The following is a 20660-nucleotide window of genomic DNA, read 5'->3' on the forward strand; positions in this document are numbered from 1 at the left end:
ATATATATATACATACCCTTAACCACTTAAGATTTGCAGATAATGACAGATGTCAAAGGGACAGAAAAAGAATATGAATATGAATTAACCAAAATAATGTTGTATCAATATGAAGAGAGAAAAATAAATCAAGGGTTACGACGAGCCTCTATAGATTATTAATGAATAAACGTACTTAAAACAGACCTTAAATGTTTCACCAGAACATGAGACCGAAATTAAAGGATAAGTTCACCCAAAATCCCGTCGGAATCCTGTCTGTCAATTGACAAATTCCGTATTGTACGCCCCCATTCCATAAGCGCCTGACATATTACATACATAGCTTCATTGCATTCCAAGTGGAATCTTTCAAGTCTTATTGGTGCCATCCTTCCACCTCAATCTTCCCAGTCGTTTTTTACCTTCAAGAATCCATTCCACAATTCCGTGTACATCCCGATTATATTCAGGCATTCGATATATGTGGCCCAACTATCTCAACTGGCATCTCCCCATTTGTAAAATTACCTGTTCTACTCCCAAGGGTTCTCTTATGGTGGTATTTCAGAGCCTATCTCTCCTTCTTACTCTAAAGATTAGACGTAGGCTACGCATTACGGTAGTCTGAATTTTAGACTTTAATTTTTCTGTCAGGACCCATGTCTCACAACCACACAGGAACACAGGATTCAGGATTGATCTGACCATTATTAGTTTAGAATGGTTACAAAACAAGCAGAAACAATGGGCCTCAGTTTAGACTTGCAACAAGTGGGGATAATCCCTATATTTGGCAATGCTGATTGAAATATTACTGCCACTAATTTATAAGTTTTCCTTTTTTAATTGTACCGTAACCATATTAAGCACTAGCTCTCGGTAAGAGCTAGTACTTTCAAAGATATTAAGTGGTCAAAGAACACCTAATGCTGACAGCAACCACGTCAGTAAAGGATGTGACCATATCTTGATTATGGTTCTTCAGATAGAATATTTTATGTAATATTTTCCCAATATAAAAAATGTATCATAAGATTTTATAGATATCTACGAATAGTATTCATAAGGTATTATTTTCAATATTCATTTAAAGGAAATAATGAAAATATATTTATTAAAGCCGTTTCTAGAAATTTTATTCCAGCTGTGGCCGATTGTGGAATGTTATTCCAGAAGTTGAATCGGTGGAACTTCAGAAGTTCAAACTTGCAGCGAATGTTTTTATGTTGAACAGGCTGACATAATGGTCTCTCATGGTTTATCTATAAAAGGATTCTAATGTTGATACTGTTCTTAAATATTTTATTTCAATTATTCATTACTTCTCCTGTATTTTATTATTTTCTTATTCTCTATCTTCAGTGGATATTTTTCCCTACTGCAACCTTTGTGCTCAGAGCATCCTCCTCTCTCCAATTACGTTTGTATTGAAGCAAATAAAAATAAATAATGAATAATAACAAATAATAAATAATAAAAAAATAATAATAATGAATAAATAATAAATAATAATAAGTAATAATAATAAATAATAAGTAATAAATGAATAATAATAATAAATAATAAATGATAACAAGAAATAATGATAATAAATAAATAATAAATGATAGTAAATAATAATAAATAATTATTAATAATAATTAAATAATAAAAAATAAATAATTATTAAAATAATAGTAAATAATAAATGATAAATAATGATAATAAAAATTATATATTAAGAAATAAATAACAAATTATAAAAAATAAATAATAAACAATAACTTTAATATATAATAATAAGTAAATAATAATATAATAATATTTAATAAATAATTAATAATCATGAATAATAATAAACTAATAATAAATAATAAACAATAATAATAAATAATTAATGATAAAAAAAAAATAATAAATAATACTACTAAATAAAAATAAATGATAATAAATGATAATAATACTAAATAAAAATAATAATAAATATATAATAATAAACAATAATAATAAATAATAACAAAAAAATAATAAATAATTAAAAACAATAATAAATAATATCAATGATTATGATAAAAATAGTAAACTAATAAAAAATAATAATAACAATAATAAAAAATAATAATGTATAATAGATAATAATAAATAATAATAAATAATAATTAATAAATAATAAATAATTATAAATAATAGTATATAAAGAATAATTATAAATAATAAATAATAATATTAATAAATAATAATAAAATTATAATAAAAATAATAAATAATGATAATATAATAATAATAATAACAATAAATGAAAATAATAAATAATAAATAATAATAATGATTAATAATAATGAATAATAAATAATATTAATAACGCTAATAATAATAATTATAATAATAATAATAATAATAATAATAATAATAATAATAATAATAATAATAATATGATTTCTGGCAAAATATCTCACATCTGTCCAGTCGTAAAAATTTAACTGTTTTTGAAACTAGCATCTAAATAATAGTTTCATATTACCTAGAAATTTGGATATCATTTTCAAGCAGTTCATATTTTGTTCGAGTCAAAACTTTCAAGCATAGAAAATAACAGTATTCATTTAGTGCAGAATCGTAAATGTAGTAATTAATCGTGACTTTTACTGAACGGAAGCTGTACAGAATCCGTCTGAAGCGATGAGATGTTGAGGGATGAAGCATACTGTACTCTGTGCTCTAGGCTGATTGAAGGAATGCCTTCTTACTTGTATATGAATATCAAAACCAATTAAGTGATGGGGTGGGAGGGGGGGGGGTAAATAGTTCTCGGTTAATGAAGGGCAGCTACCTCATCTGGCCTTAAGTACAACAAAACCCTGCTATGGTGAACTAAAACAATATGTTTCTTTTAAATGTTATTAAGAGTTACTAAAATAATGATAAAATTTCTAAAAACAAACAAAAGCAAACAAAAATGGAATCTTGATTATGATATGATTCGAAGATAAAATCCTGCCTGCGCCTATTGCTTGGAAGGTCCTGTATTACAACGTTACTGCAAAACCTTCGTCTGTATAATATATTTGCAAGATAACAGTATCCTTAGTCTAAGTTAACGAACGACTCAATTACAACATAGATGAAATAGAAGTAATCTAATGCAGCTCAAGCCTGGACTCTTGAATTGTGTACCTGAATTTTCATTATTTGTACAAATAAATACACATTAAAAAGACCTTTAATCATACTGCAGCTATTCTTGGAATAAATTCACTTCAATGCAATGATAGAGTTTTCCCTATGCCTACCACCACTTGAATGGACCACGGTCCAGTCATAACAGTTCAGCCAACGCACAGCTCAAGGTGTCAAACACCAATACTGTGACGTCACTTGCCTCGTCTCTCTCTCTCTCCTCTCTCTCTCTCTCTCTCTCTCTCTCTCTCTCTCTCTCTCTCTATTACACCGTCCATTAGAATATGATAGAGTTTTCCATAATTGGAGTGAAAATGAACGAAGAATTAAGGAATGAAATCCTCGGAAAAAAAACAAAATCGTCTTCAGCGTAAAATTTCTCCTATTTTCCTCCGGAAACACTTTGAAGATTCCTACGAGAGAGAGAGAGAGAGAGAGAGAGAGAGAGAGAGAGAGAGAGAGAGAGAGAGAGATTTGAGATTCCTTATTCTTCCAATTATTTCCATAATTGTTAACACGAATACAAAGGAAATCGATACGGAAGGCGAACATTACATTCTGGGAATGAACGAAAATGAAACAAAAATTATTCCAGAACGGTCTTCAGAGGGTGAGATTTGCCTTGGAAGCGTCTTAGCTGATATATGTTACGATTCGCACAGAAAGAAAACTATGAATAGATCTTTCCTTTCGTTATTTTTTTTCTTAATTCCTTTCTGTATATCTTTATCTTGTGGATTCTCTCTCTCTCTCTCTCTCTCTCTCTCTCCTCTCTCTCTCTCTCTCTCTCTCTCATCTCTCTCTCTCCTTCATACCTGAAGACATTTAGACTTCACTTGAAGCAAAAGAAGAATTTGTTGAATTCTACTAGCTTCTCTCTCTCTCTCTCTCTCTCTCTCTCTCTCTCTCTCTCTCTCTCTCTCTCTCTCTCTCTCTCTCTCCTTCATACCTGAAGACATTTAGACTTCACTTGAAGCCAAAAGAAGAATTTGTTGAATTCTACTGGCTTCTCTCTCTCTCTCTCTCTCTCTCTCTCTCTCTCTCTCTCTCTCTCTCTCTCTCTCCTTCATACCTGAAGACATTTAGACTTCACTTGAAGCCAAAAGAAGAATTTGTTGAATTCTACTAAGCTTCTCTCTCTCTCTCTCTCTCTCTCTCTCTCTCTCTCTCTCTCTCTCTCTCTCTCCTTCATACCTGAAGACATTTAGACTTCACTTGAAGCCAAAAGAAGAATTTGTTGAATTCTACTGGCTTCTCTCTCTCTCTCTCTCTCTCTCTCTCTCATCTCTCTCTCTCTCTCTCTCTCTCTCTCTTCGGAGCTCGGAAACCGCATTCTCTTATGAAGACTTCGTCATTTTTTTTTCTTAAAACTAAGCCTGATAGAGGAACTCTATATCGTTCGCCTGGCGGGGCTTTCCCCTTCCCGGTGGAAGGGAAGAGCTCCCCCCTCCCCTCCCGCTGGCGCTGGGCGGCTCCCACCCCCCTCCCTTCCCGCTGGCGCTGGGCAGCTCCCCCCCCTCCCCTCCCGCTGGCGCTGGACAGCTCCCCCCCTCCCCTCCCCTCCCACTGGGCGGGCTCCCCCCTCCCCTCCCCCCTGGCGCTGGGGGGCTCCCTACCCTCCCCATACCCTCCTGCTGGCGGCTCCCCCCTCCCCTCCACCTGGCGCTGGATGGCTCTGCCCTCCCCTCTCCCTGGCGCTGGACGGCTCCCCCCTCCCCTCCCCTCCCTTGGCACTGGGCGGCCCCCCCCTCCCCTCCCCCTTGGGTTGTGGGGTACCCCCCCTCCCTTCCCCCTAGCGCTGAGGGGCTCCACCTTCCCCTCCACCTGGCGCTGGATGGCTCCGCCCTCCCCTCTCCCTGGGGCTGGACTGCTCTCCCCCCTCCCCTCCCCCTGGCGCTGGTGGCTCCCCACCCTCCCCTCCCCCTGGGGCTGTGGGGCACCCCCCCCTCCCCTCCCCCTAGAACTGAGGTGGCTCCACCCTCCCCTCCCCCCCTCCCCTTCCCCTGGCGTTGGGCAGCTCCCCCCCTCCCCTCCCCCTGGCGTGGGCAGCTCACCCCCTTCCCTCCCATTCCACTGGCTGGCTCCCCCCCCCTGGCGCTGGGCGGCTCCCCCCCTCCCCTTCCGTGCGCGGCTCTTCCCTTCCCTCCCCTCCCCTCCCCCTGGCGCTGGGACAGCTCCCCCTGGCACTGGGCGGCTCCCCCCCCTCCCCTCCCCCTGGCGCTGGGCGGCTCCTCCCCCCGCCCCTCCCCCCTGGCGCTGGGCAGCTCCTCCCCCCCTCCCCCTCCCCCTGGCGCTGGGCGGCACCCCCCCTCCCCTCCCAATGGCGCTGGGCGGCTCCGCCCCACCCTTCCCCCCCCCTGGCGTTGGGCGGCTCCGCCCCTCCCCTCCCCTCCCTCCCACTGGTCGGCTCCCCCCCCCTCCCCTCCCACTGGGCGGCTCCCCTCCGTCCCCTCCCTTCCCGCTGGGCGGCTCCCCCCCTCCCCTCCCGCTGCGATTCCCCCCTCCCCCCTCCCGCTGCCGCTGGCGGTTCCCCCCGCTCCCCTCCCGCTGGCGATGGGGGGCTCCCCCCTCCCTCCCCTGGAGCTGGGCAGCTCCCCAACCTCCCCTCCCAGTGCCGCTGGGCGGCTCCCCCCCCCTCCCCTCCCCCTGGAGCTGGGCAGCTCCCCAACCTCCCCTCCCAGTGCCGCTGGGCGGCTCCCCCCCTCCCCTCCCCTCCCGCTGGGCGACTAAATATACATATGAAATACATAATTTGAACGAATGACGAACTTACTACATCAGGAACACACACACACACACATATATATATATATATTATATATTATTATATATATAGTATATATATATATATATATATTGTATGTATTAATATGTATATGTATACATACAGTATATATACACACAAACACACACACACACACACATATATATATAATATATATATATTATATATATGTATATATATATATATATATATATTATATATACACACGATCAGCAAAGCTGTACACTACAGGAACACCCATACTAGGCTGGTTTGCTCTGAGTGTCAGATAAAACTATCCCATCATCTCAATCCGCACTGGCCTGGGTGGTGAGGAAAATCTGGTCAAACTCCAGACATGAATATAAGGATTCCAGGAGAACATATCTGTTCGAAAAGTCCTATTCATAAATTATGGCCTTTTAGACTTGTTTTGTGGACACTGGTATATTTCTGTTGTAGATAAGTATGTATGTATGTATGTTATGTATGTATGATGTGTGTGTGCATACCCACGATCAGCGCCTAAGCCAAGCCCCCTTCTCCACCCAAGCTAGGACCAGGGAGGGCTTGGCAATGGCTCCTGATGACTCACCTAAACCACCCATCCTGAGCCTCACAATGTTGCAGACATTACAAGAACCTAGCAGGTTACCGGGGGGTTCGAACTCCAGTCCGGTAGATCGATTAGCAGGGACGTTTCCAATCATTACTATTATTATTATTATTATTTGCTAAGCTATAACCCTAGTAAAAAAAGCAGGATGTTATAAGCCCAAGGGCTCCCAAAGGGAAAATGTCCAGTGAGAAAGGAAACAAGGGAAATAAAACATTTTAAGAACAGTAACATTAAAATAAATATTCCCTATATAAACTATAAAAACTATCAAAGCTAGAGGAAGAGAAAAATAAAAGAATCGTGTACCCGAGTGTACCCTCAAGCAAGAGAACTCTAACCCAAGACAGTGGAAGACCGTGGTACAGAGGCTATGGCACTACCCAAGACTAGAGAACAATGGTTTGAATTTGGAGTGTCCTTCTCCTAGAAGAGCTGCATACCATAGCTAAAGTCTCTCTTCTACCCTTACCAAGAGGAAACTAGCCACTGAACAATTACATATCAGTAATTAACCTCTTGGGTGAAGAAAGAATTGTTTGGTAATCTCAGTGTTGTCAGATGTATGATGACAGAGTAAAATCTGTAAAGAATAGGCCAGACTATTCGGTGTATGTGTAGGCAAAGGGAAAGTGATTCTTATTTCCTCCAGTTGTCAAACTGTTATTACTAATGTTAGATATATACACCGAACATTATTTAAGAACTAATTACAGCTACAATTAGCGTCTTTGCATTTGGTAAATCTTTTTTTTTATCATTATATTGTCCAAACACATAATACTGGCATATATGGTAGTAGGTTGGCCAAGGCACCAGCCGCCCGTTGAAATACTACCGCCAGAGAGTTATGGGGTCCTTTGACTGGCCAGACAGTACTACGTTGGATCCTTCTCTTTGGTTACGGTTCTTTCTCTTTGCCTACACATACGCCGAATAGTCTGGCCTATTCTTAACAGATTCTCCTCTGTCCTCACACACCTGACAACACTGAGGTTACTAAACAATTCTTCTTTGCTCAAGGGGTTAACTACTGCACTGTATTTGTTCTGTGGCTACTTTCCTCTTAGTAAGGGTAGAAGAGACTCTGTAGCTATGGTAAGCAGCTCTTCTAGGAGAAGGACACTCCAAAATCAAACCATTGTTCTCTAGTCTTGGGTAGTGCCATAGCCTCTGTACCATGGTCTTCCACTGTCTTGGGTTAGAGTTCTCTTGCTTGAGGGTACAATCAGGCACACTATTCTATTTAATTTCTTTTCCTCTTGTTTTGTTAAAGTTTTCATAGTTTATATAGGAAATATTTATTTTAATGTTACTCTTCTTAAAATATTTTATTTTTCCTTTTTTCCTTTCCTTACTGGGCTATTTTCCCTGTTGGGGCCCCTGGGCTTATAGCATTTTGCTTTTCCAGCTAGGGTTGTAGCTTAGCAAATAATAATAATAATAATAATATGGGAGATGATAATTTAGGAGTTAGTTTTATTTGGACTTTTATTTCTGTTGCACAGGACCACGTGAAACAAGTCGATATCTTTTTATTACGGTAAGAAACCAGAGGAAATTGTAAATTAGAAGTTCCCTTTAGATCTCACTCGAGCACTTGTGAACTCTGAGAAACCTGATCTCATTTCCTATTCAGAGCCATGGCAGCAGTCGACGCATAAAAGCAAACCGCTGGTGAAAAAATTACCAAAATGTGGCAAATATATTTGAAGGTCTGTTGACATCTTGGAAAACAAGCAAAATTGGCAAGGAAAATTGCAATTATCTTTAAATAGCATAGCGCAATCCTGTACAAGGCCGGGTCGTAACAAGACGTGTGTGTGTGTGTGTATATATATACATAATATATATATATATATATATATATATATATATATATATATATATATATACATACATAATATATATATATATATATATATATATATATATATATATATATATATATATGTGTGTGTGTGTGTGTGTGTGTTTTAGTTCCAAAGATTTCGTCAATATAAAACACCCTAGAAAATGGAATATCTCTGTATTCCTTTTTATTTCCATTCGTACTTTTTCGATCATTGTAATCAATGCATATATTTAAAAGATACTGTACGTGATTTCCTCCCACATGCCAGTTTCCTTTTAAATCAAAACCATGATTTCAACGACCACATCAAACAACCAATGAAATATAAAAATCAAGTCTCTAAAAATATTCTTTCACCTAATAATGAAAACACTAATATACAATGCACTATCTAACGACTGGCAATATATAATCCCTTAGCCTTTTGAAAACTTATTTTTCCAATAAAGAGAAATCACAACTGGGAACTGAATTCTACTGTACAGGAGAGGACGCATTAGGCAACCGTGTAGGGATAGAGGTGGAGAAGAAGAACCATAAACCATTAATCTAAAACTTTCTAAAACATATAATCTTCTCTAATCAAGTTTTATGTATTTAGAATAAAAACATCCAAATATATGAATTTTAAGATTTTGTGATTTTGATAACTGTTACAGTAGGCAGGTCTATCATTTCTAACCCTTCCACAAAAATCCGAGTACTTCATTAGGCTGTTGTTGTGCTCTGACATTAATATGACGACCTTATTAACTAATTATGCTTTATCCAGAATTCTAATTAAAACCCTTTGCTGACGTCATCCTACAGATCCGAAATCATCAAAGCGAGCCCACTTCGCTTAATGTCATAAAACACGAAATAATTAATCCATTCGCCTCCATCTTGGAAATTAGTTAAGTTTATGATTTACAAAAAGGAAGAAGAAAATATCCGGTTGTATTGCATGAATTAATATAAAATTATATAAGTATTACTGCCCTTTAAGAGGTATATATAATATACCCATATAATATACCGGAATGGTTTGTCAATGATAGCTTATATACGTACATTCAAGTGTGTGTGTGTGTAAGTGTGTGTATAGTACATACGTATAATTGCATACGAATATACACATATGTACTTACATGTAAATATACAGTAGTTCTAAAAAAAATTTCAGAAGCTATGAAGAATCCCTTTTCATTATAACAACATACTAAGCTCACAAATTCATTTAAAAGGAGACGACAATTTTCCCCAATTTCCATACAAATAAAGTAATATTGGAACCTTTGTGAAAGTTTCCTCGTGAGAATTTAACAGTTTTTTTTTTTTATCCTATTATCTTTGAAAAGAATTGAAGAATCTCTCTATGTCTAGCGAGAGATTTTAATCGCCTAGCTGAGTGAAGTGGAAAAGATCACATTACTTCTATCTGAGGTGGAAGGATCTCTTGAAATATTCTTACAAGTTTGGTGTATACTTCTTGGTATGTCTCGATCAAGGTATTTTATAATAATTGCTTAAAACTATTGATAGACTGTGTAAGTCCTAAGTTGTTTGTTGTTTTTGCTTCTATTCTGTTATGTTTATTCACATTTCTCTTAGAAGACTGGACACACAAATAGTTATTCTGTTTATTACAGTGATATTGAAGCGTTTAGAATAAGCTTTCCAATAACAAAATATATATATATATATATATATATATATACACATATATATATATATATATATATATATATATATATATGTATACATATACATATATGTATATATATTTTATCAAAATTTGTTTATTAAGGTTCAGCGAAAATATGGTACATGTAAATGTTGGCTTTCCTTGAATCCTTTTTGAATAACTTAAACTGGCTGCTCTTCATTTTCTCTAGATGTAAAACCGATATGGAAAAATATGCTAAATATCACAGTAATCGAAATTTAATAAACATGGGAGAGAGAGAGAGAGAGAGAGAGAGAGAGAGAGAGAGAGAGAGAGAGAGAGAGAGAGAGAGAGAGAGCACTCCCCTTCAGCACTTTCCTTCCGGACAGCCAGTCTTGAGATAGCAGATTTCACCGACATATATCGAGAGAAAACCTACAGACCACAATTCAAGTCATGTGGCCTTTATTCACATGGAATGAAGATCTAAGTGAGATGCAATTCGTGTTGCACAGAAGATGGTAATTTTACCATAGGTTACAACTTGAAAATGGCAGCCAAAAAATACCTTTTTATTAACATGATGACAACTTTCAAAAGGATACTCTATGTAATAATTTCCTTCAATTTCCTTCCAGCGTCAGACTTCCCAAAATCAATTAATTAACCACCGTTTTAAATATTAAGAATTCTTTTTTGTAAATAAATAATATTTTGAGAATGGTAAGATGACAGGCTGGGCGCTCATGTAAAAACTTTATGTAGTTGACCTCTATCTCTACGCGAGACCCCATCCTTTAAAAGTGTTTCCATAAAGCTAGTTATGGGGATCTAATAAATAATGCAAAGACGGATGTGATCACTAAATCGAAAAAAGCCTCCTCTCCCCCCACCCCAGCCTCCGTTTCACCTCATTTCCCTAAAATGGAAATATATATTATGGCCTTCAGTTCGTCACAAAAAATGATAGGAAGGAAAGGCCAGATAAAGTTGTGGGTCACTAATGGAAACTGTATCGATAAACCGATCAGAAAAGGAATTTTACAACAAAATCTTGCAAAACGAAGGAAAAATGTAAACATTTTCGAAAAAAAAAAGATGAAACGTTTATAAACATTCTGTAATATTTGTTTTCTCCAATAAAAAGAAAAAGGGCGCTTGGGCTAAAAGCTTAAAAAGTCCAATCTCTGCACTTACACTTTATCATGTGTATCATTGTAATTGAATAAGAGAAAATATATATTAACTTTGAATGAACAATTGCCTACGAAAATACATACAAAAAACATATCTTGAAGGGCTGCAATATGAAATGTAATCAACTCGACCTCAATTGATAATGTCTTTTAATACAATGATTCCAGATTAGATTTGAAATCCTTTATATACACATGATCGGGGATACATTAAAGTGGTGAAAGGGTTTGTGTATCGCCATGATCAGCAAAGTTGTACTAGTCGGAGACACCCATACTAGGTTGGTTTGCTGTGAGCGATCAGACGAAAATCTCCCACCATCGCTAATACGCAATGGCCAGCGTGGTGATGGAAACTAGCCTAGTAGCCCCAGACATGAACTAACATGTCTGAGGCCATTGTCCTGCATTGGACTAGAAACAGTTCTATTACTTGTTGTTGTTGTTGTTGTTTTTGTATATATATATATATATATATATATATATATATACACAGACAGTATATATATATATATATATATATATATATATATATATATATATATATATATATATATATATATATGGAACATAGATAAAAAGACTGAACTAACAAAAATTAATTAGGTGAAACCTGATACAATTTACCTCGAGAAAATTAAAACAATGAAATAATTGTTATTCTATTGAATAATATCAAATTTAGAAGTAAGCCAGAGGAAAAGATAAAACAACACGTAAGCACAAGGTTAACACTTATGCGTATAATCATGTAAAAACTATTGGCCCTTATGAAACGCTAAGAACCTTGAAAATGCGTAATTCCTTCTCACTCACTTTCTCTTTTGTATAGTTTGCGGAATAACCAAATGACTTGGTGTTATCACACTGTAATAGGAGAGACTTTATGTTACAATTATGTTAAAATTTAACCTCTATTAATTTTTTACTAAAATAACAAAAATATATTCTTATTAAGAATAAGCCAACACTAAATTATGTATTTTATTCATTCCTAAATGTCCTCCTACACACACACAGAGAGAGAGAGAGAGAGAGAGAGAGAGAGAGAGAGAGAGAGAGAGAGAGAGAGAGAGAGAGAGAGAGATACATAACATAAGAAATTAACAAATAAAAGCACTCAAAAGTGTACAGTACTTTCTTAAATACGCTAAAAATCCGATACTTGATCAACTTTTAAGAGCAAGTGAAAAAGAACTAATAAATAAATATAAAATCTTCAGAGATTATTTAAATAAGAAATATACCTGAAATGCTAGGAACAATGACTTCTTTATATAACTCTCCCTGATCTATGAATAAAACTGAAAAATATGCCACGTTCGTGTTCATTTTTATTTTCTTACAAGTTGTTAGAATACATATACATAATTCCACAAACACATATGAATAAAACATCTCGTTGCAACACGATCTCTTACTTATTGTTAACCTTCCCCTACATTGCTAATTCTATGCAATAGCTGGTGATTTGTCAATGACAAAATTGCTCTGATGCACTGCACCATTAAGCCCTATTCAGGAGTTGGAAAGTTATCCTATTGACAAGTTCACCTCTTTTCCAACGACCTTTTGACGTATAACCATTATCTTTCAAATGAGTCATTATAAATTCCGTCCGCATAATATATTTCTGACTGGTACATCATTCTTTACAAAATTATCCTGTTATAAAAAAGGATATTGTAATATTTAAAACTACCCTCTTACAATAAAAAAGTTAGTGTATGTGTATGCATACAAACACACACATATACAGTACATACATACATATACATATATAATATATATATATACTATATATATATATATATATATATATATATATACATATATATCGAATAAGCCATCAATACCTTTTAATTTCAAATTCGAATACAAGAAGACGTAATTATCATAAAAATAATTTCCATGTGGATCTTTGATTCCAATAGTAAAGTGAGTTCATCATTGAAAGATACCTGTGGCTAATCAGAATTAATTCCTCTCCCCATATCCAAGAGACGGGGAGAGACCAAGTAGTCATGCGTTTGGCACTGCCGCTTAGCATGACAGGAAATTATATATATATATATATATATATATATATATATATATATATATATATATATATATATATATATTTGTATATATATATATATATGTATATATATACATATATATATGTATATATATATACATAATATATATATATATATATATATCTATATATATATACATATATATATATATATACATATATATATATATATATATATATATATATATATATATATATATATATAGGGGCTAATTTTAGGGTAGAACCAAAAACAAGCACATGCATATCCCCTGTCACCCTGGAAGCACAAAAGCAAACACTCCCACAGACTTTTCCAGGGGGAATATCACAAGAAAAAAGACGAATGAATTCGGTAGGGATCCCAAGTTCCCTTCACAGGATATTGTTTGCTTCTTCTAGTAACACATGTCTGAAATATGGCATAAAAGGACGAGAAAACCTATCATATCTACAAGAGACAAGCCGAGTGACAGCTTCGCCACATGAACAAAACGTAAAACCTTTCACGGTAAGGTACGACAATGGGGAGGAACAAACTAGACACCGCAGGGATGTCATCGTGAATCACCTATTAATAAATCACATGACTGAGATGGACTCTTTGTTCCCTTTACATCAATATTAGTTTACGCCACCCGTCAAAAATGATGGCTAAATATTTAGATATGCACACTCGCAGATTTAACCCTTCCAACCCTCCCCCATTCTTAACTACAAGACTGGGGTACCCCCCCCCCTCTCACCAGGGTATGACTACTCTTCTCCCCCCACCTGAGGAATGGGGAGAGACTGAGTAGTTATAAGTTTGGCAATGTCACTCACCCTAATAGGAAAGATATATATATATATATATATATATATATATATATATATATATATATATATATATATATATATATATAGACACTTCCTATTTATTATATAGGGGGATTAAAAATAAAATTCAAAGATGAGGCTGACGACTCCACATATCACCAATTACATTTACAATTCCATTAGTTATAGTATGACGTCTGCATCTGTATTCTTTATTAATAGTTAAAGTGGTATTCATTATCTGTCCCTGATTCACTACGATTAGGCGAGGGGTATGTATTCACTGCTCTCTGTTTAGTTCATTTATTTGTTTGTGGGTAACTCTACACAAAAACTACTGTATCGATTTTGACCAAACCACATATCCTTGTTTATTAAAGTACAAAACTCTGACGGATCGCTTCTTCCGTTCCAATATCTCTCGTGTCTCGTGTGAAATGAAATAAATCAAAGGCCCGTCATCCAAAAGAGCCACACAAAATTTATTATGAACAAAAACTATAATGGTCAACTTGAGATTTATTGGTCGTTCAATCTACCAGACTACAGGAAAAACGTGTAAGCGAATCTGGGGAACGAACAAGAAAACAGTTCATGTGTATTCTATAGACCTTGGTGTTTAACATCTATTCATCATTATTATTTAATATGAGAGAGAGAGAGAGAGAGAGAGAGAGATGAGAGAGAGAGAGAGAGAGAGAGAGAGAGAGAGAGAGAGAATTTGGGGTAATCATTTACAAATCCAAAACAAACCTCTAATTAAAGGCAAGAAATAACATTTACCAAGAAATCCTAAAAATTACTTTCAAATAGAGAGAAGGGGGGGGGAGGAAGGTTGATGGGGGTGATCATTTACATATACAAGCCAAATCTCTAAATTCAAGATATGCAATAAGATTCACCAAAGAAATCATAAGAAAGTACTTTGAACAAAAACAAAAATATTTTCTGTTTTTCTCTAATCAAAATCCTCAATAGTTAAAAAGGAAGTACGAAAAGTGAACTTAATTCAATTGAGTGCTCTCTGGATGTAATCACTAAATGGTATAAATAACATTGAGAGGGCGTCAAACTTAATGAAATTCACAATGACGATGAAAATAATCTTACTCTATAGAATATAAAAATCTTGTTAATCTCAGCTAATTGCTTCATTAGTTCTTACATTAATAACGAAGGGATTTTAATGAATTCGTCATAATGTTATAAACAGCTTCAAGAGAACTCTTTTAATCTTCGCCGATAGGAAATTAGATATTAATGGACAAATCTTATCTGTTAATTGCTAACAAGGATAAGGATTAAACGATTCGAGTTGTTTATTGTTTACCATCAGGTGAACATAATTAATATATCATGAATTCCAACATTTCAGGTAAATACGTCACGAGGATAAACATCAACGTAGTAAACGTTTACATGTAAATATTGATCCCAAAACTAAAGCACTAATACTAACTGGAAATAATAACAGAGAGAGAGAGAGAGAGAGAGAGAGAGAGAGAGAGAGAGAGAGAGAGAGAGAGAGAGAGAGACCCTAATACGGAAACCATCTATCCTAGTCTGCCTTAAATCTTAAGTGATGGAATTTATAAACTAAAAAGTGCTAAGAGGTAGAAAGAGAAGGGTTTTACAGATGGTGTGAAAAGAAAGTACTGCAAATAGAGTGCCTCAAAATCCAAAAAGCTCAAGAGAGCAAAACAAAGATCGACTAACAGTAAATGTGTAAAGGGGAGTTTAACGAAGTGCCGTTGAGCTTTCTTTGTAGGAATGTAAAGCTATTGATTTTATGGAACTTTCAAGAATAAGGCCTAATTCATGTTACACCCGCCAGAGGGTGAACGCGGTAGTGACTGTTGTGTTATTTCTCATTCTGGAACCGATCCATATTCTGGAAAACGTATGAAATTAAATAAATCAAAGCCATGTCATCTAAATAAACGAAAACTTAAAAAAAAAAAAAAAAAAACATAAAAGGCCACAAAAAACCTAAGAAAGAAAAAGAAAGATGCTTAATCTGTCTTTCTTGCACTCCTCCAAATTTCTCCCAATGGAAAAAGAATTAGGGGAATGACTGATTCTTGGAAGATTCCGTATTAAGGTGAGAACGAAAGGAAGCAGAGGGCCAGATACAATGGGAGAGACCCAGCAACGACCGATGAAAAGGACCCGAACAGAGGATCGGAGATTTATCAGGAAATTCTCAAATTGATCCACTTGGATTATGAATAGGTAGTGTACGCGATCCGGCAAAAATGACGGCTAAATATCTAAATATGCACAAACATAAACAGAGATTATCCACCCGCTCCTCCTTTCCTAACTACAACACGGCAGATTCGGCAATTTGTGGGAGATTGTGGTTTCGGAATGTACCATTAAGGGTAAACTCCTTTTTCCTCTTACCCGTGGGATGGGGAGAAAGCATGTAGTTATACATTGGGCAATGCTGATGAGCGAGACCGGATATATATATATATATATATATATATATATATATATATATATATAAACATATATATACTGTATATATAAATATGTATATATATGTATATGTACATATATTTGTATATATATATAGGTATATGTATGTATAAGTATATATATGTATATGTGTACACACACATATATATATATATATATATATGTGTGTGTGTGTGTGTATATATGTATATATAAGTATATGTATATATATACTGTATATGTTTAGCTTTCTGTATGCTGTAGATGTAGGATATAGCTGAACATACTGTACCTATCATCCAAGATTCAGCAAATTAATTATGAATAAGACAGTCACTTGATTTTTCTGAGGTCATCCCTTATAGGAGAAGCGGCTTAACGATGAAACGTATTTAATTAGAGAAATTTAACAAAGTAATTCACAATATAAACAACAATATATCTAACCCCTAAATTACACTAAGGAAAAAAAATTTATGAATTGTAAAGGGTTTGACAAGACCTTCATTTTTTCTTATCCTCATAATCAGTTTTGTTAGCATTGCAACAAAAAAAAAGGCTCTACTTATATATATTAAAAAAATAGATTTTTTGGGGGATAAAAAGTTTTTCTAAACGAAATAAAACAGATGCATAACAGCTATTCATCATATGACCCCGAAAATAGCCTATGAAATCAATATCAACATTTTGTTTACAAGAAGAGAAGGAGTCAGGAAACAAGAACAAGATGATTCTCGGAAGGCAAATGACGGATTTCCGAGAAATACAAGGTGAGTGGAGAAAACCCAATTAACACGGACGACTTCTAATATAAAAAGATATTTCATCTGTGATATCAAACATCACAGCGAAGGATGAAATATAACAACTGGGAGTAAAATATGATTAGATTAAAGAAAGAACAGAAGATAACGAATTTGAAATTTACGTGGAGAAAGGGTAGCTAATGCAAGATATTAGCTTGTAATATGATCTTATTATATATATATATATATATATATATATATATATATATATATATATATATATATATATATATATATATATATAAAGATGTAACCAAGATCATAATACTAGACAAAACAAGCATTGCCGACCTGACTACACTAAATTACCCCAGAACCATTGATCACAACTAATAATTTTGAGCTAATTGCCTGGGTGGTAAATAAATATAAGGGAATATTATATATATATATATATATATATATATATATATATATATGTAATATACAGTATATAGCTGTGTGTATGTATACAAAACATAGGCAATGAATACACTAATGGTAAAACAGTGGTACAACTATAAAAGTATAGTTACATTTGGTGAGTTGATACCTTAATATATTTTTGATGAAAAATAAACATGGCCATTTTGTGTAACAAAATTATCATTATTAGTAATATTTGAATATCTATGATTAATCAAGCTGCCATGACCGTAGATAAATATACATCCAATACGAGATTTCATAGTTTGACATGTCAAACTATTACAAACATCTCCTCGGTGTATAATGTATATCTTCATAGATATAGGAGGTCTGTGATCTAACACTAACTTTCCGTATAAGACCTTTGGACTCCATTCCATAATAACAGATGCCATCAATTTACTCATTAAACCAATGTTGCAACTGACTCAATTGCCACCCAGTTACATTGGTTTAGTTACTTGACAATATAGCAAATACTGATGAGTTGCGGGGAAAGTATATTGTTTCTTAACAGTAGATTTTCATTTTCACATAGGAAGAAGTATATATATATATATATATATATTATATATATATATATATATATATATATATATATATATATATATATATATATATGTATCATTCCAAATACTGGAGTAAACTGAAAAACAAATGCGCGAAACAAGTCTCAACAAATCTTGCTTTATGTCGAGTTTCCTCTTTTCCGCGACCTCCTCCCCGATCGAGAACAAGGAAAAAGTGCCGCGAAAACCCCAAACTCGAAATCTCGTCCATTTTTTCTTGCAAGTTACGAGCTTTAGCTACACAAGCTCTCAGATAACGCATTAAATTCCTGCCGCCATCTGGAATATTCTGCCGAGACAGAGACCATTATTCAACCAGATGCTGCAAACATATTATTGTCACTGTTGGTAACAGAAGATTTTCTTCTTAAGAAAAGTGAATTTATTATATACCGATTTTAAAATGAGTACATTAAATTTGGAAGTTAAAATGTCAACATTGTTTAAAATTGGCGTAATTTTGTTGATCTTTCATAAATGGAACCGTAGTAACTTTCTTCTCCTTTTTTTTTATCCCTATATTAAGAGCTAGGTTGCCGGATACCACATTAATATCTAGATCAGGAATAAGAAATTAAATAGACCGTGAGTTCCTGTCCGACAAATTAAGATGAGAATCAGCAGCTGAAGATCAGACAGGAGAACGATTCTCGAAACAAATTAGAATGAAAGAATCAAAACAACTGAAAAAGAATTAAAATAAAGTACGAGTCAAACTTCGTCATCGTATCCACCAGGTAAAAGGAGTAAAGTTACAAAACAACTTTCACAGTATTCTTCAACCAATCAGATGGAAGGTTGGAAGCAACTGTTAGAAATTCTGAAAAAAAATAAAGTAAAAAATAAAACTCTAAAAAAATTGAAAGTAAAATGAACAAAATGCAAAATAAACGAAGGAAAAAGTCACATGAGGCAAAACTACGGAGATTCACATTACACCGTAATGAGCACAAATGCAGTGCTCATATTGGTTACATATTCAGAGAAAATTTCCGAGTGGAAGTCCGTCGAGCATAATCTCTCATTACATACTGCATTATGATAAATAAAATAACGTGAAACACAATAAACGCTTCTCCTGGTTCCGCTTCCTCTTCCTACTCGTTTGCTCTCCCTGTTTGTTTGCTCCCCATCAAAGCACAATTAATGCGTAGGCACTGAACCGACGCTCCTTAGCTTAAATGCTAATGAGAGAGAGAGAGAGAGAGAGAGAGAGAGAGAGAGAGAGAGAGAGAGGCGTAATTAGTTACCCAATTAATAGTTTATGCAATACTTGTGTACGCAACCTATCAGAAATGACGGCTACATATTTAGATAGATATGCAAACACATAACCTCCTCTCCGGGGTATGACTGCTCTCTCTCCCTTGGCCGAGTGACGGGGAGAGCTTAGGGTGACAAGAATATATATACTATATATATATATATATATATATATATATATATACATATATATATATACACACACACACACAAACACACACACACACACACATATATATATATATACATATATATATATATATATATAATATATACATATATATATATATAAACCAGACATTTACTCTTTATTACAGAGGCGAGATTCAACTTTTCCTTTCACATGTCTTTTGAACATCAAATGGATTCAGGAGAGACAACTAAATCTGAAGAATCAACTAATCCGGACGAAATTTATTTGGTGAAACAAGTTTCTGACCAAAGTCAACGTCACACAAGATTTATTAACGACATCAAGAAATAAGAGACAATTTATTAAGAATGATATTTGTGTTCCGTCAATTAATAACTGTTTCTTTGTTAGACACTTATGCTTGTCATATTTGTATGTATGTGTGTATGTACTGTGTTTAGTTTTCCCTTGCAGCCTAAGTAAGACAATAGTCTTACTTAAGAAAACGGGCTGAATTTGGAAAACCTTTAACCAACTCATCACTGTCCGAAAATAAAACAACTGAAAACAAAATAACAGTTAGGTCAATTAAGGAAAATTTACCACAAATATTTGTCTGCTTCAATTATCAATGAAATTTTACAAATAAAACATTTATATTTCAAAATGTGTTGTTAAAAATCAGTTATTTGCTTTCAAGTTGTAGAAACATTTATGGACTCAATGAGTCATGTATTTCCCTGAGAGAGAGAGAGAGAGAGAGAGAGAGAGAGAGAGAGAGAGAGAGAGAGAGAGAGAGAGAGAGAATAATCCTATCTATAATTCCAAATACAGAAACTCAAATTGTGAAATAGAAAACATCACTTGTTCCATTTCCCCTTCAAAATTGAGTCATCTGGACAATTAACATTGATCACTCA

This window comes from Palaemon carinicauda, chromosome 3 (assembly GCF_036898095.1).
Source record: "Palaemon carinicauda isolate YSFRI2023 chromosome 3, ASM3689809v2, whole genome shotgun sequence".
In the NCBI taxonomy this organism is placed as follows: Eukaryota; Metazoa; Arthropoda; class Malacostraca; order Decapoda; family Palaemonidae; genus Palaemon; species Palaemon carinicauda.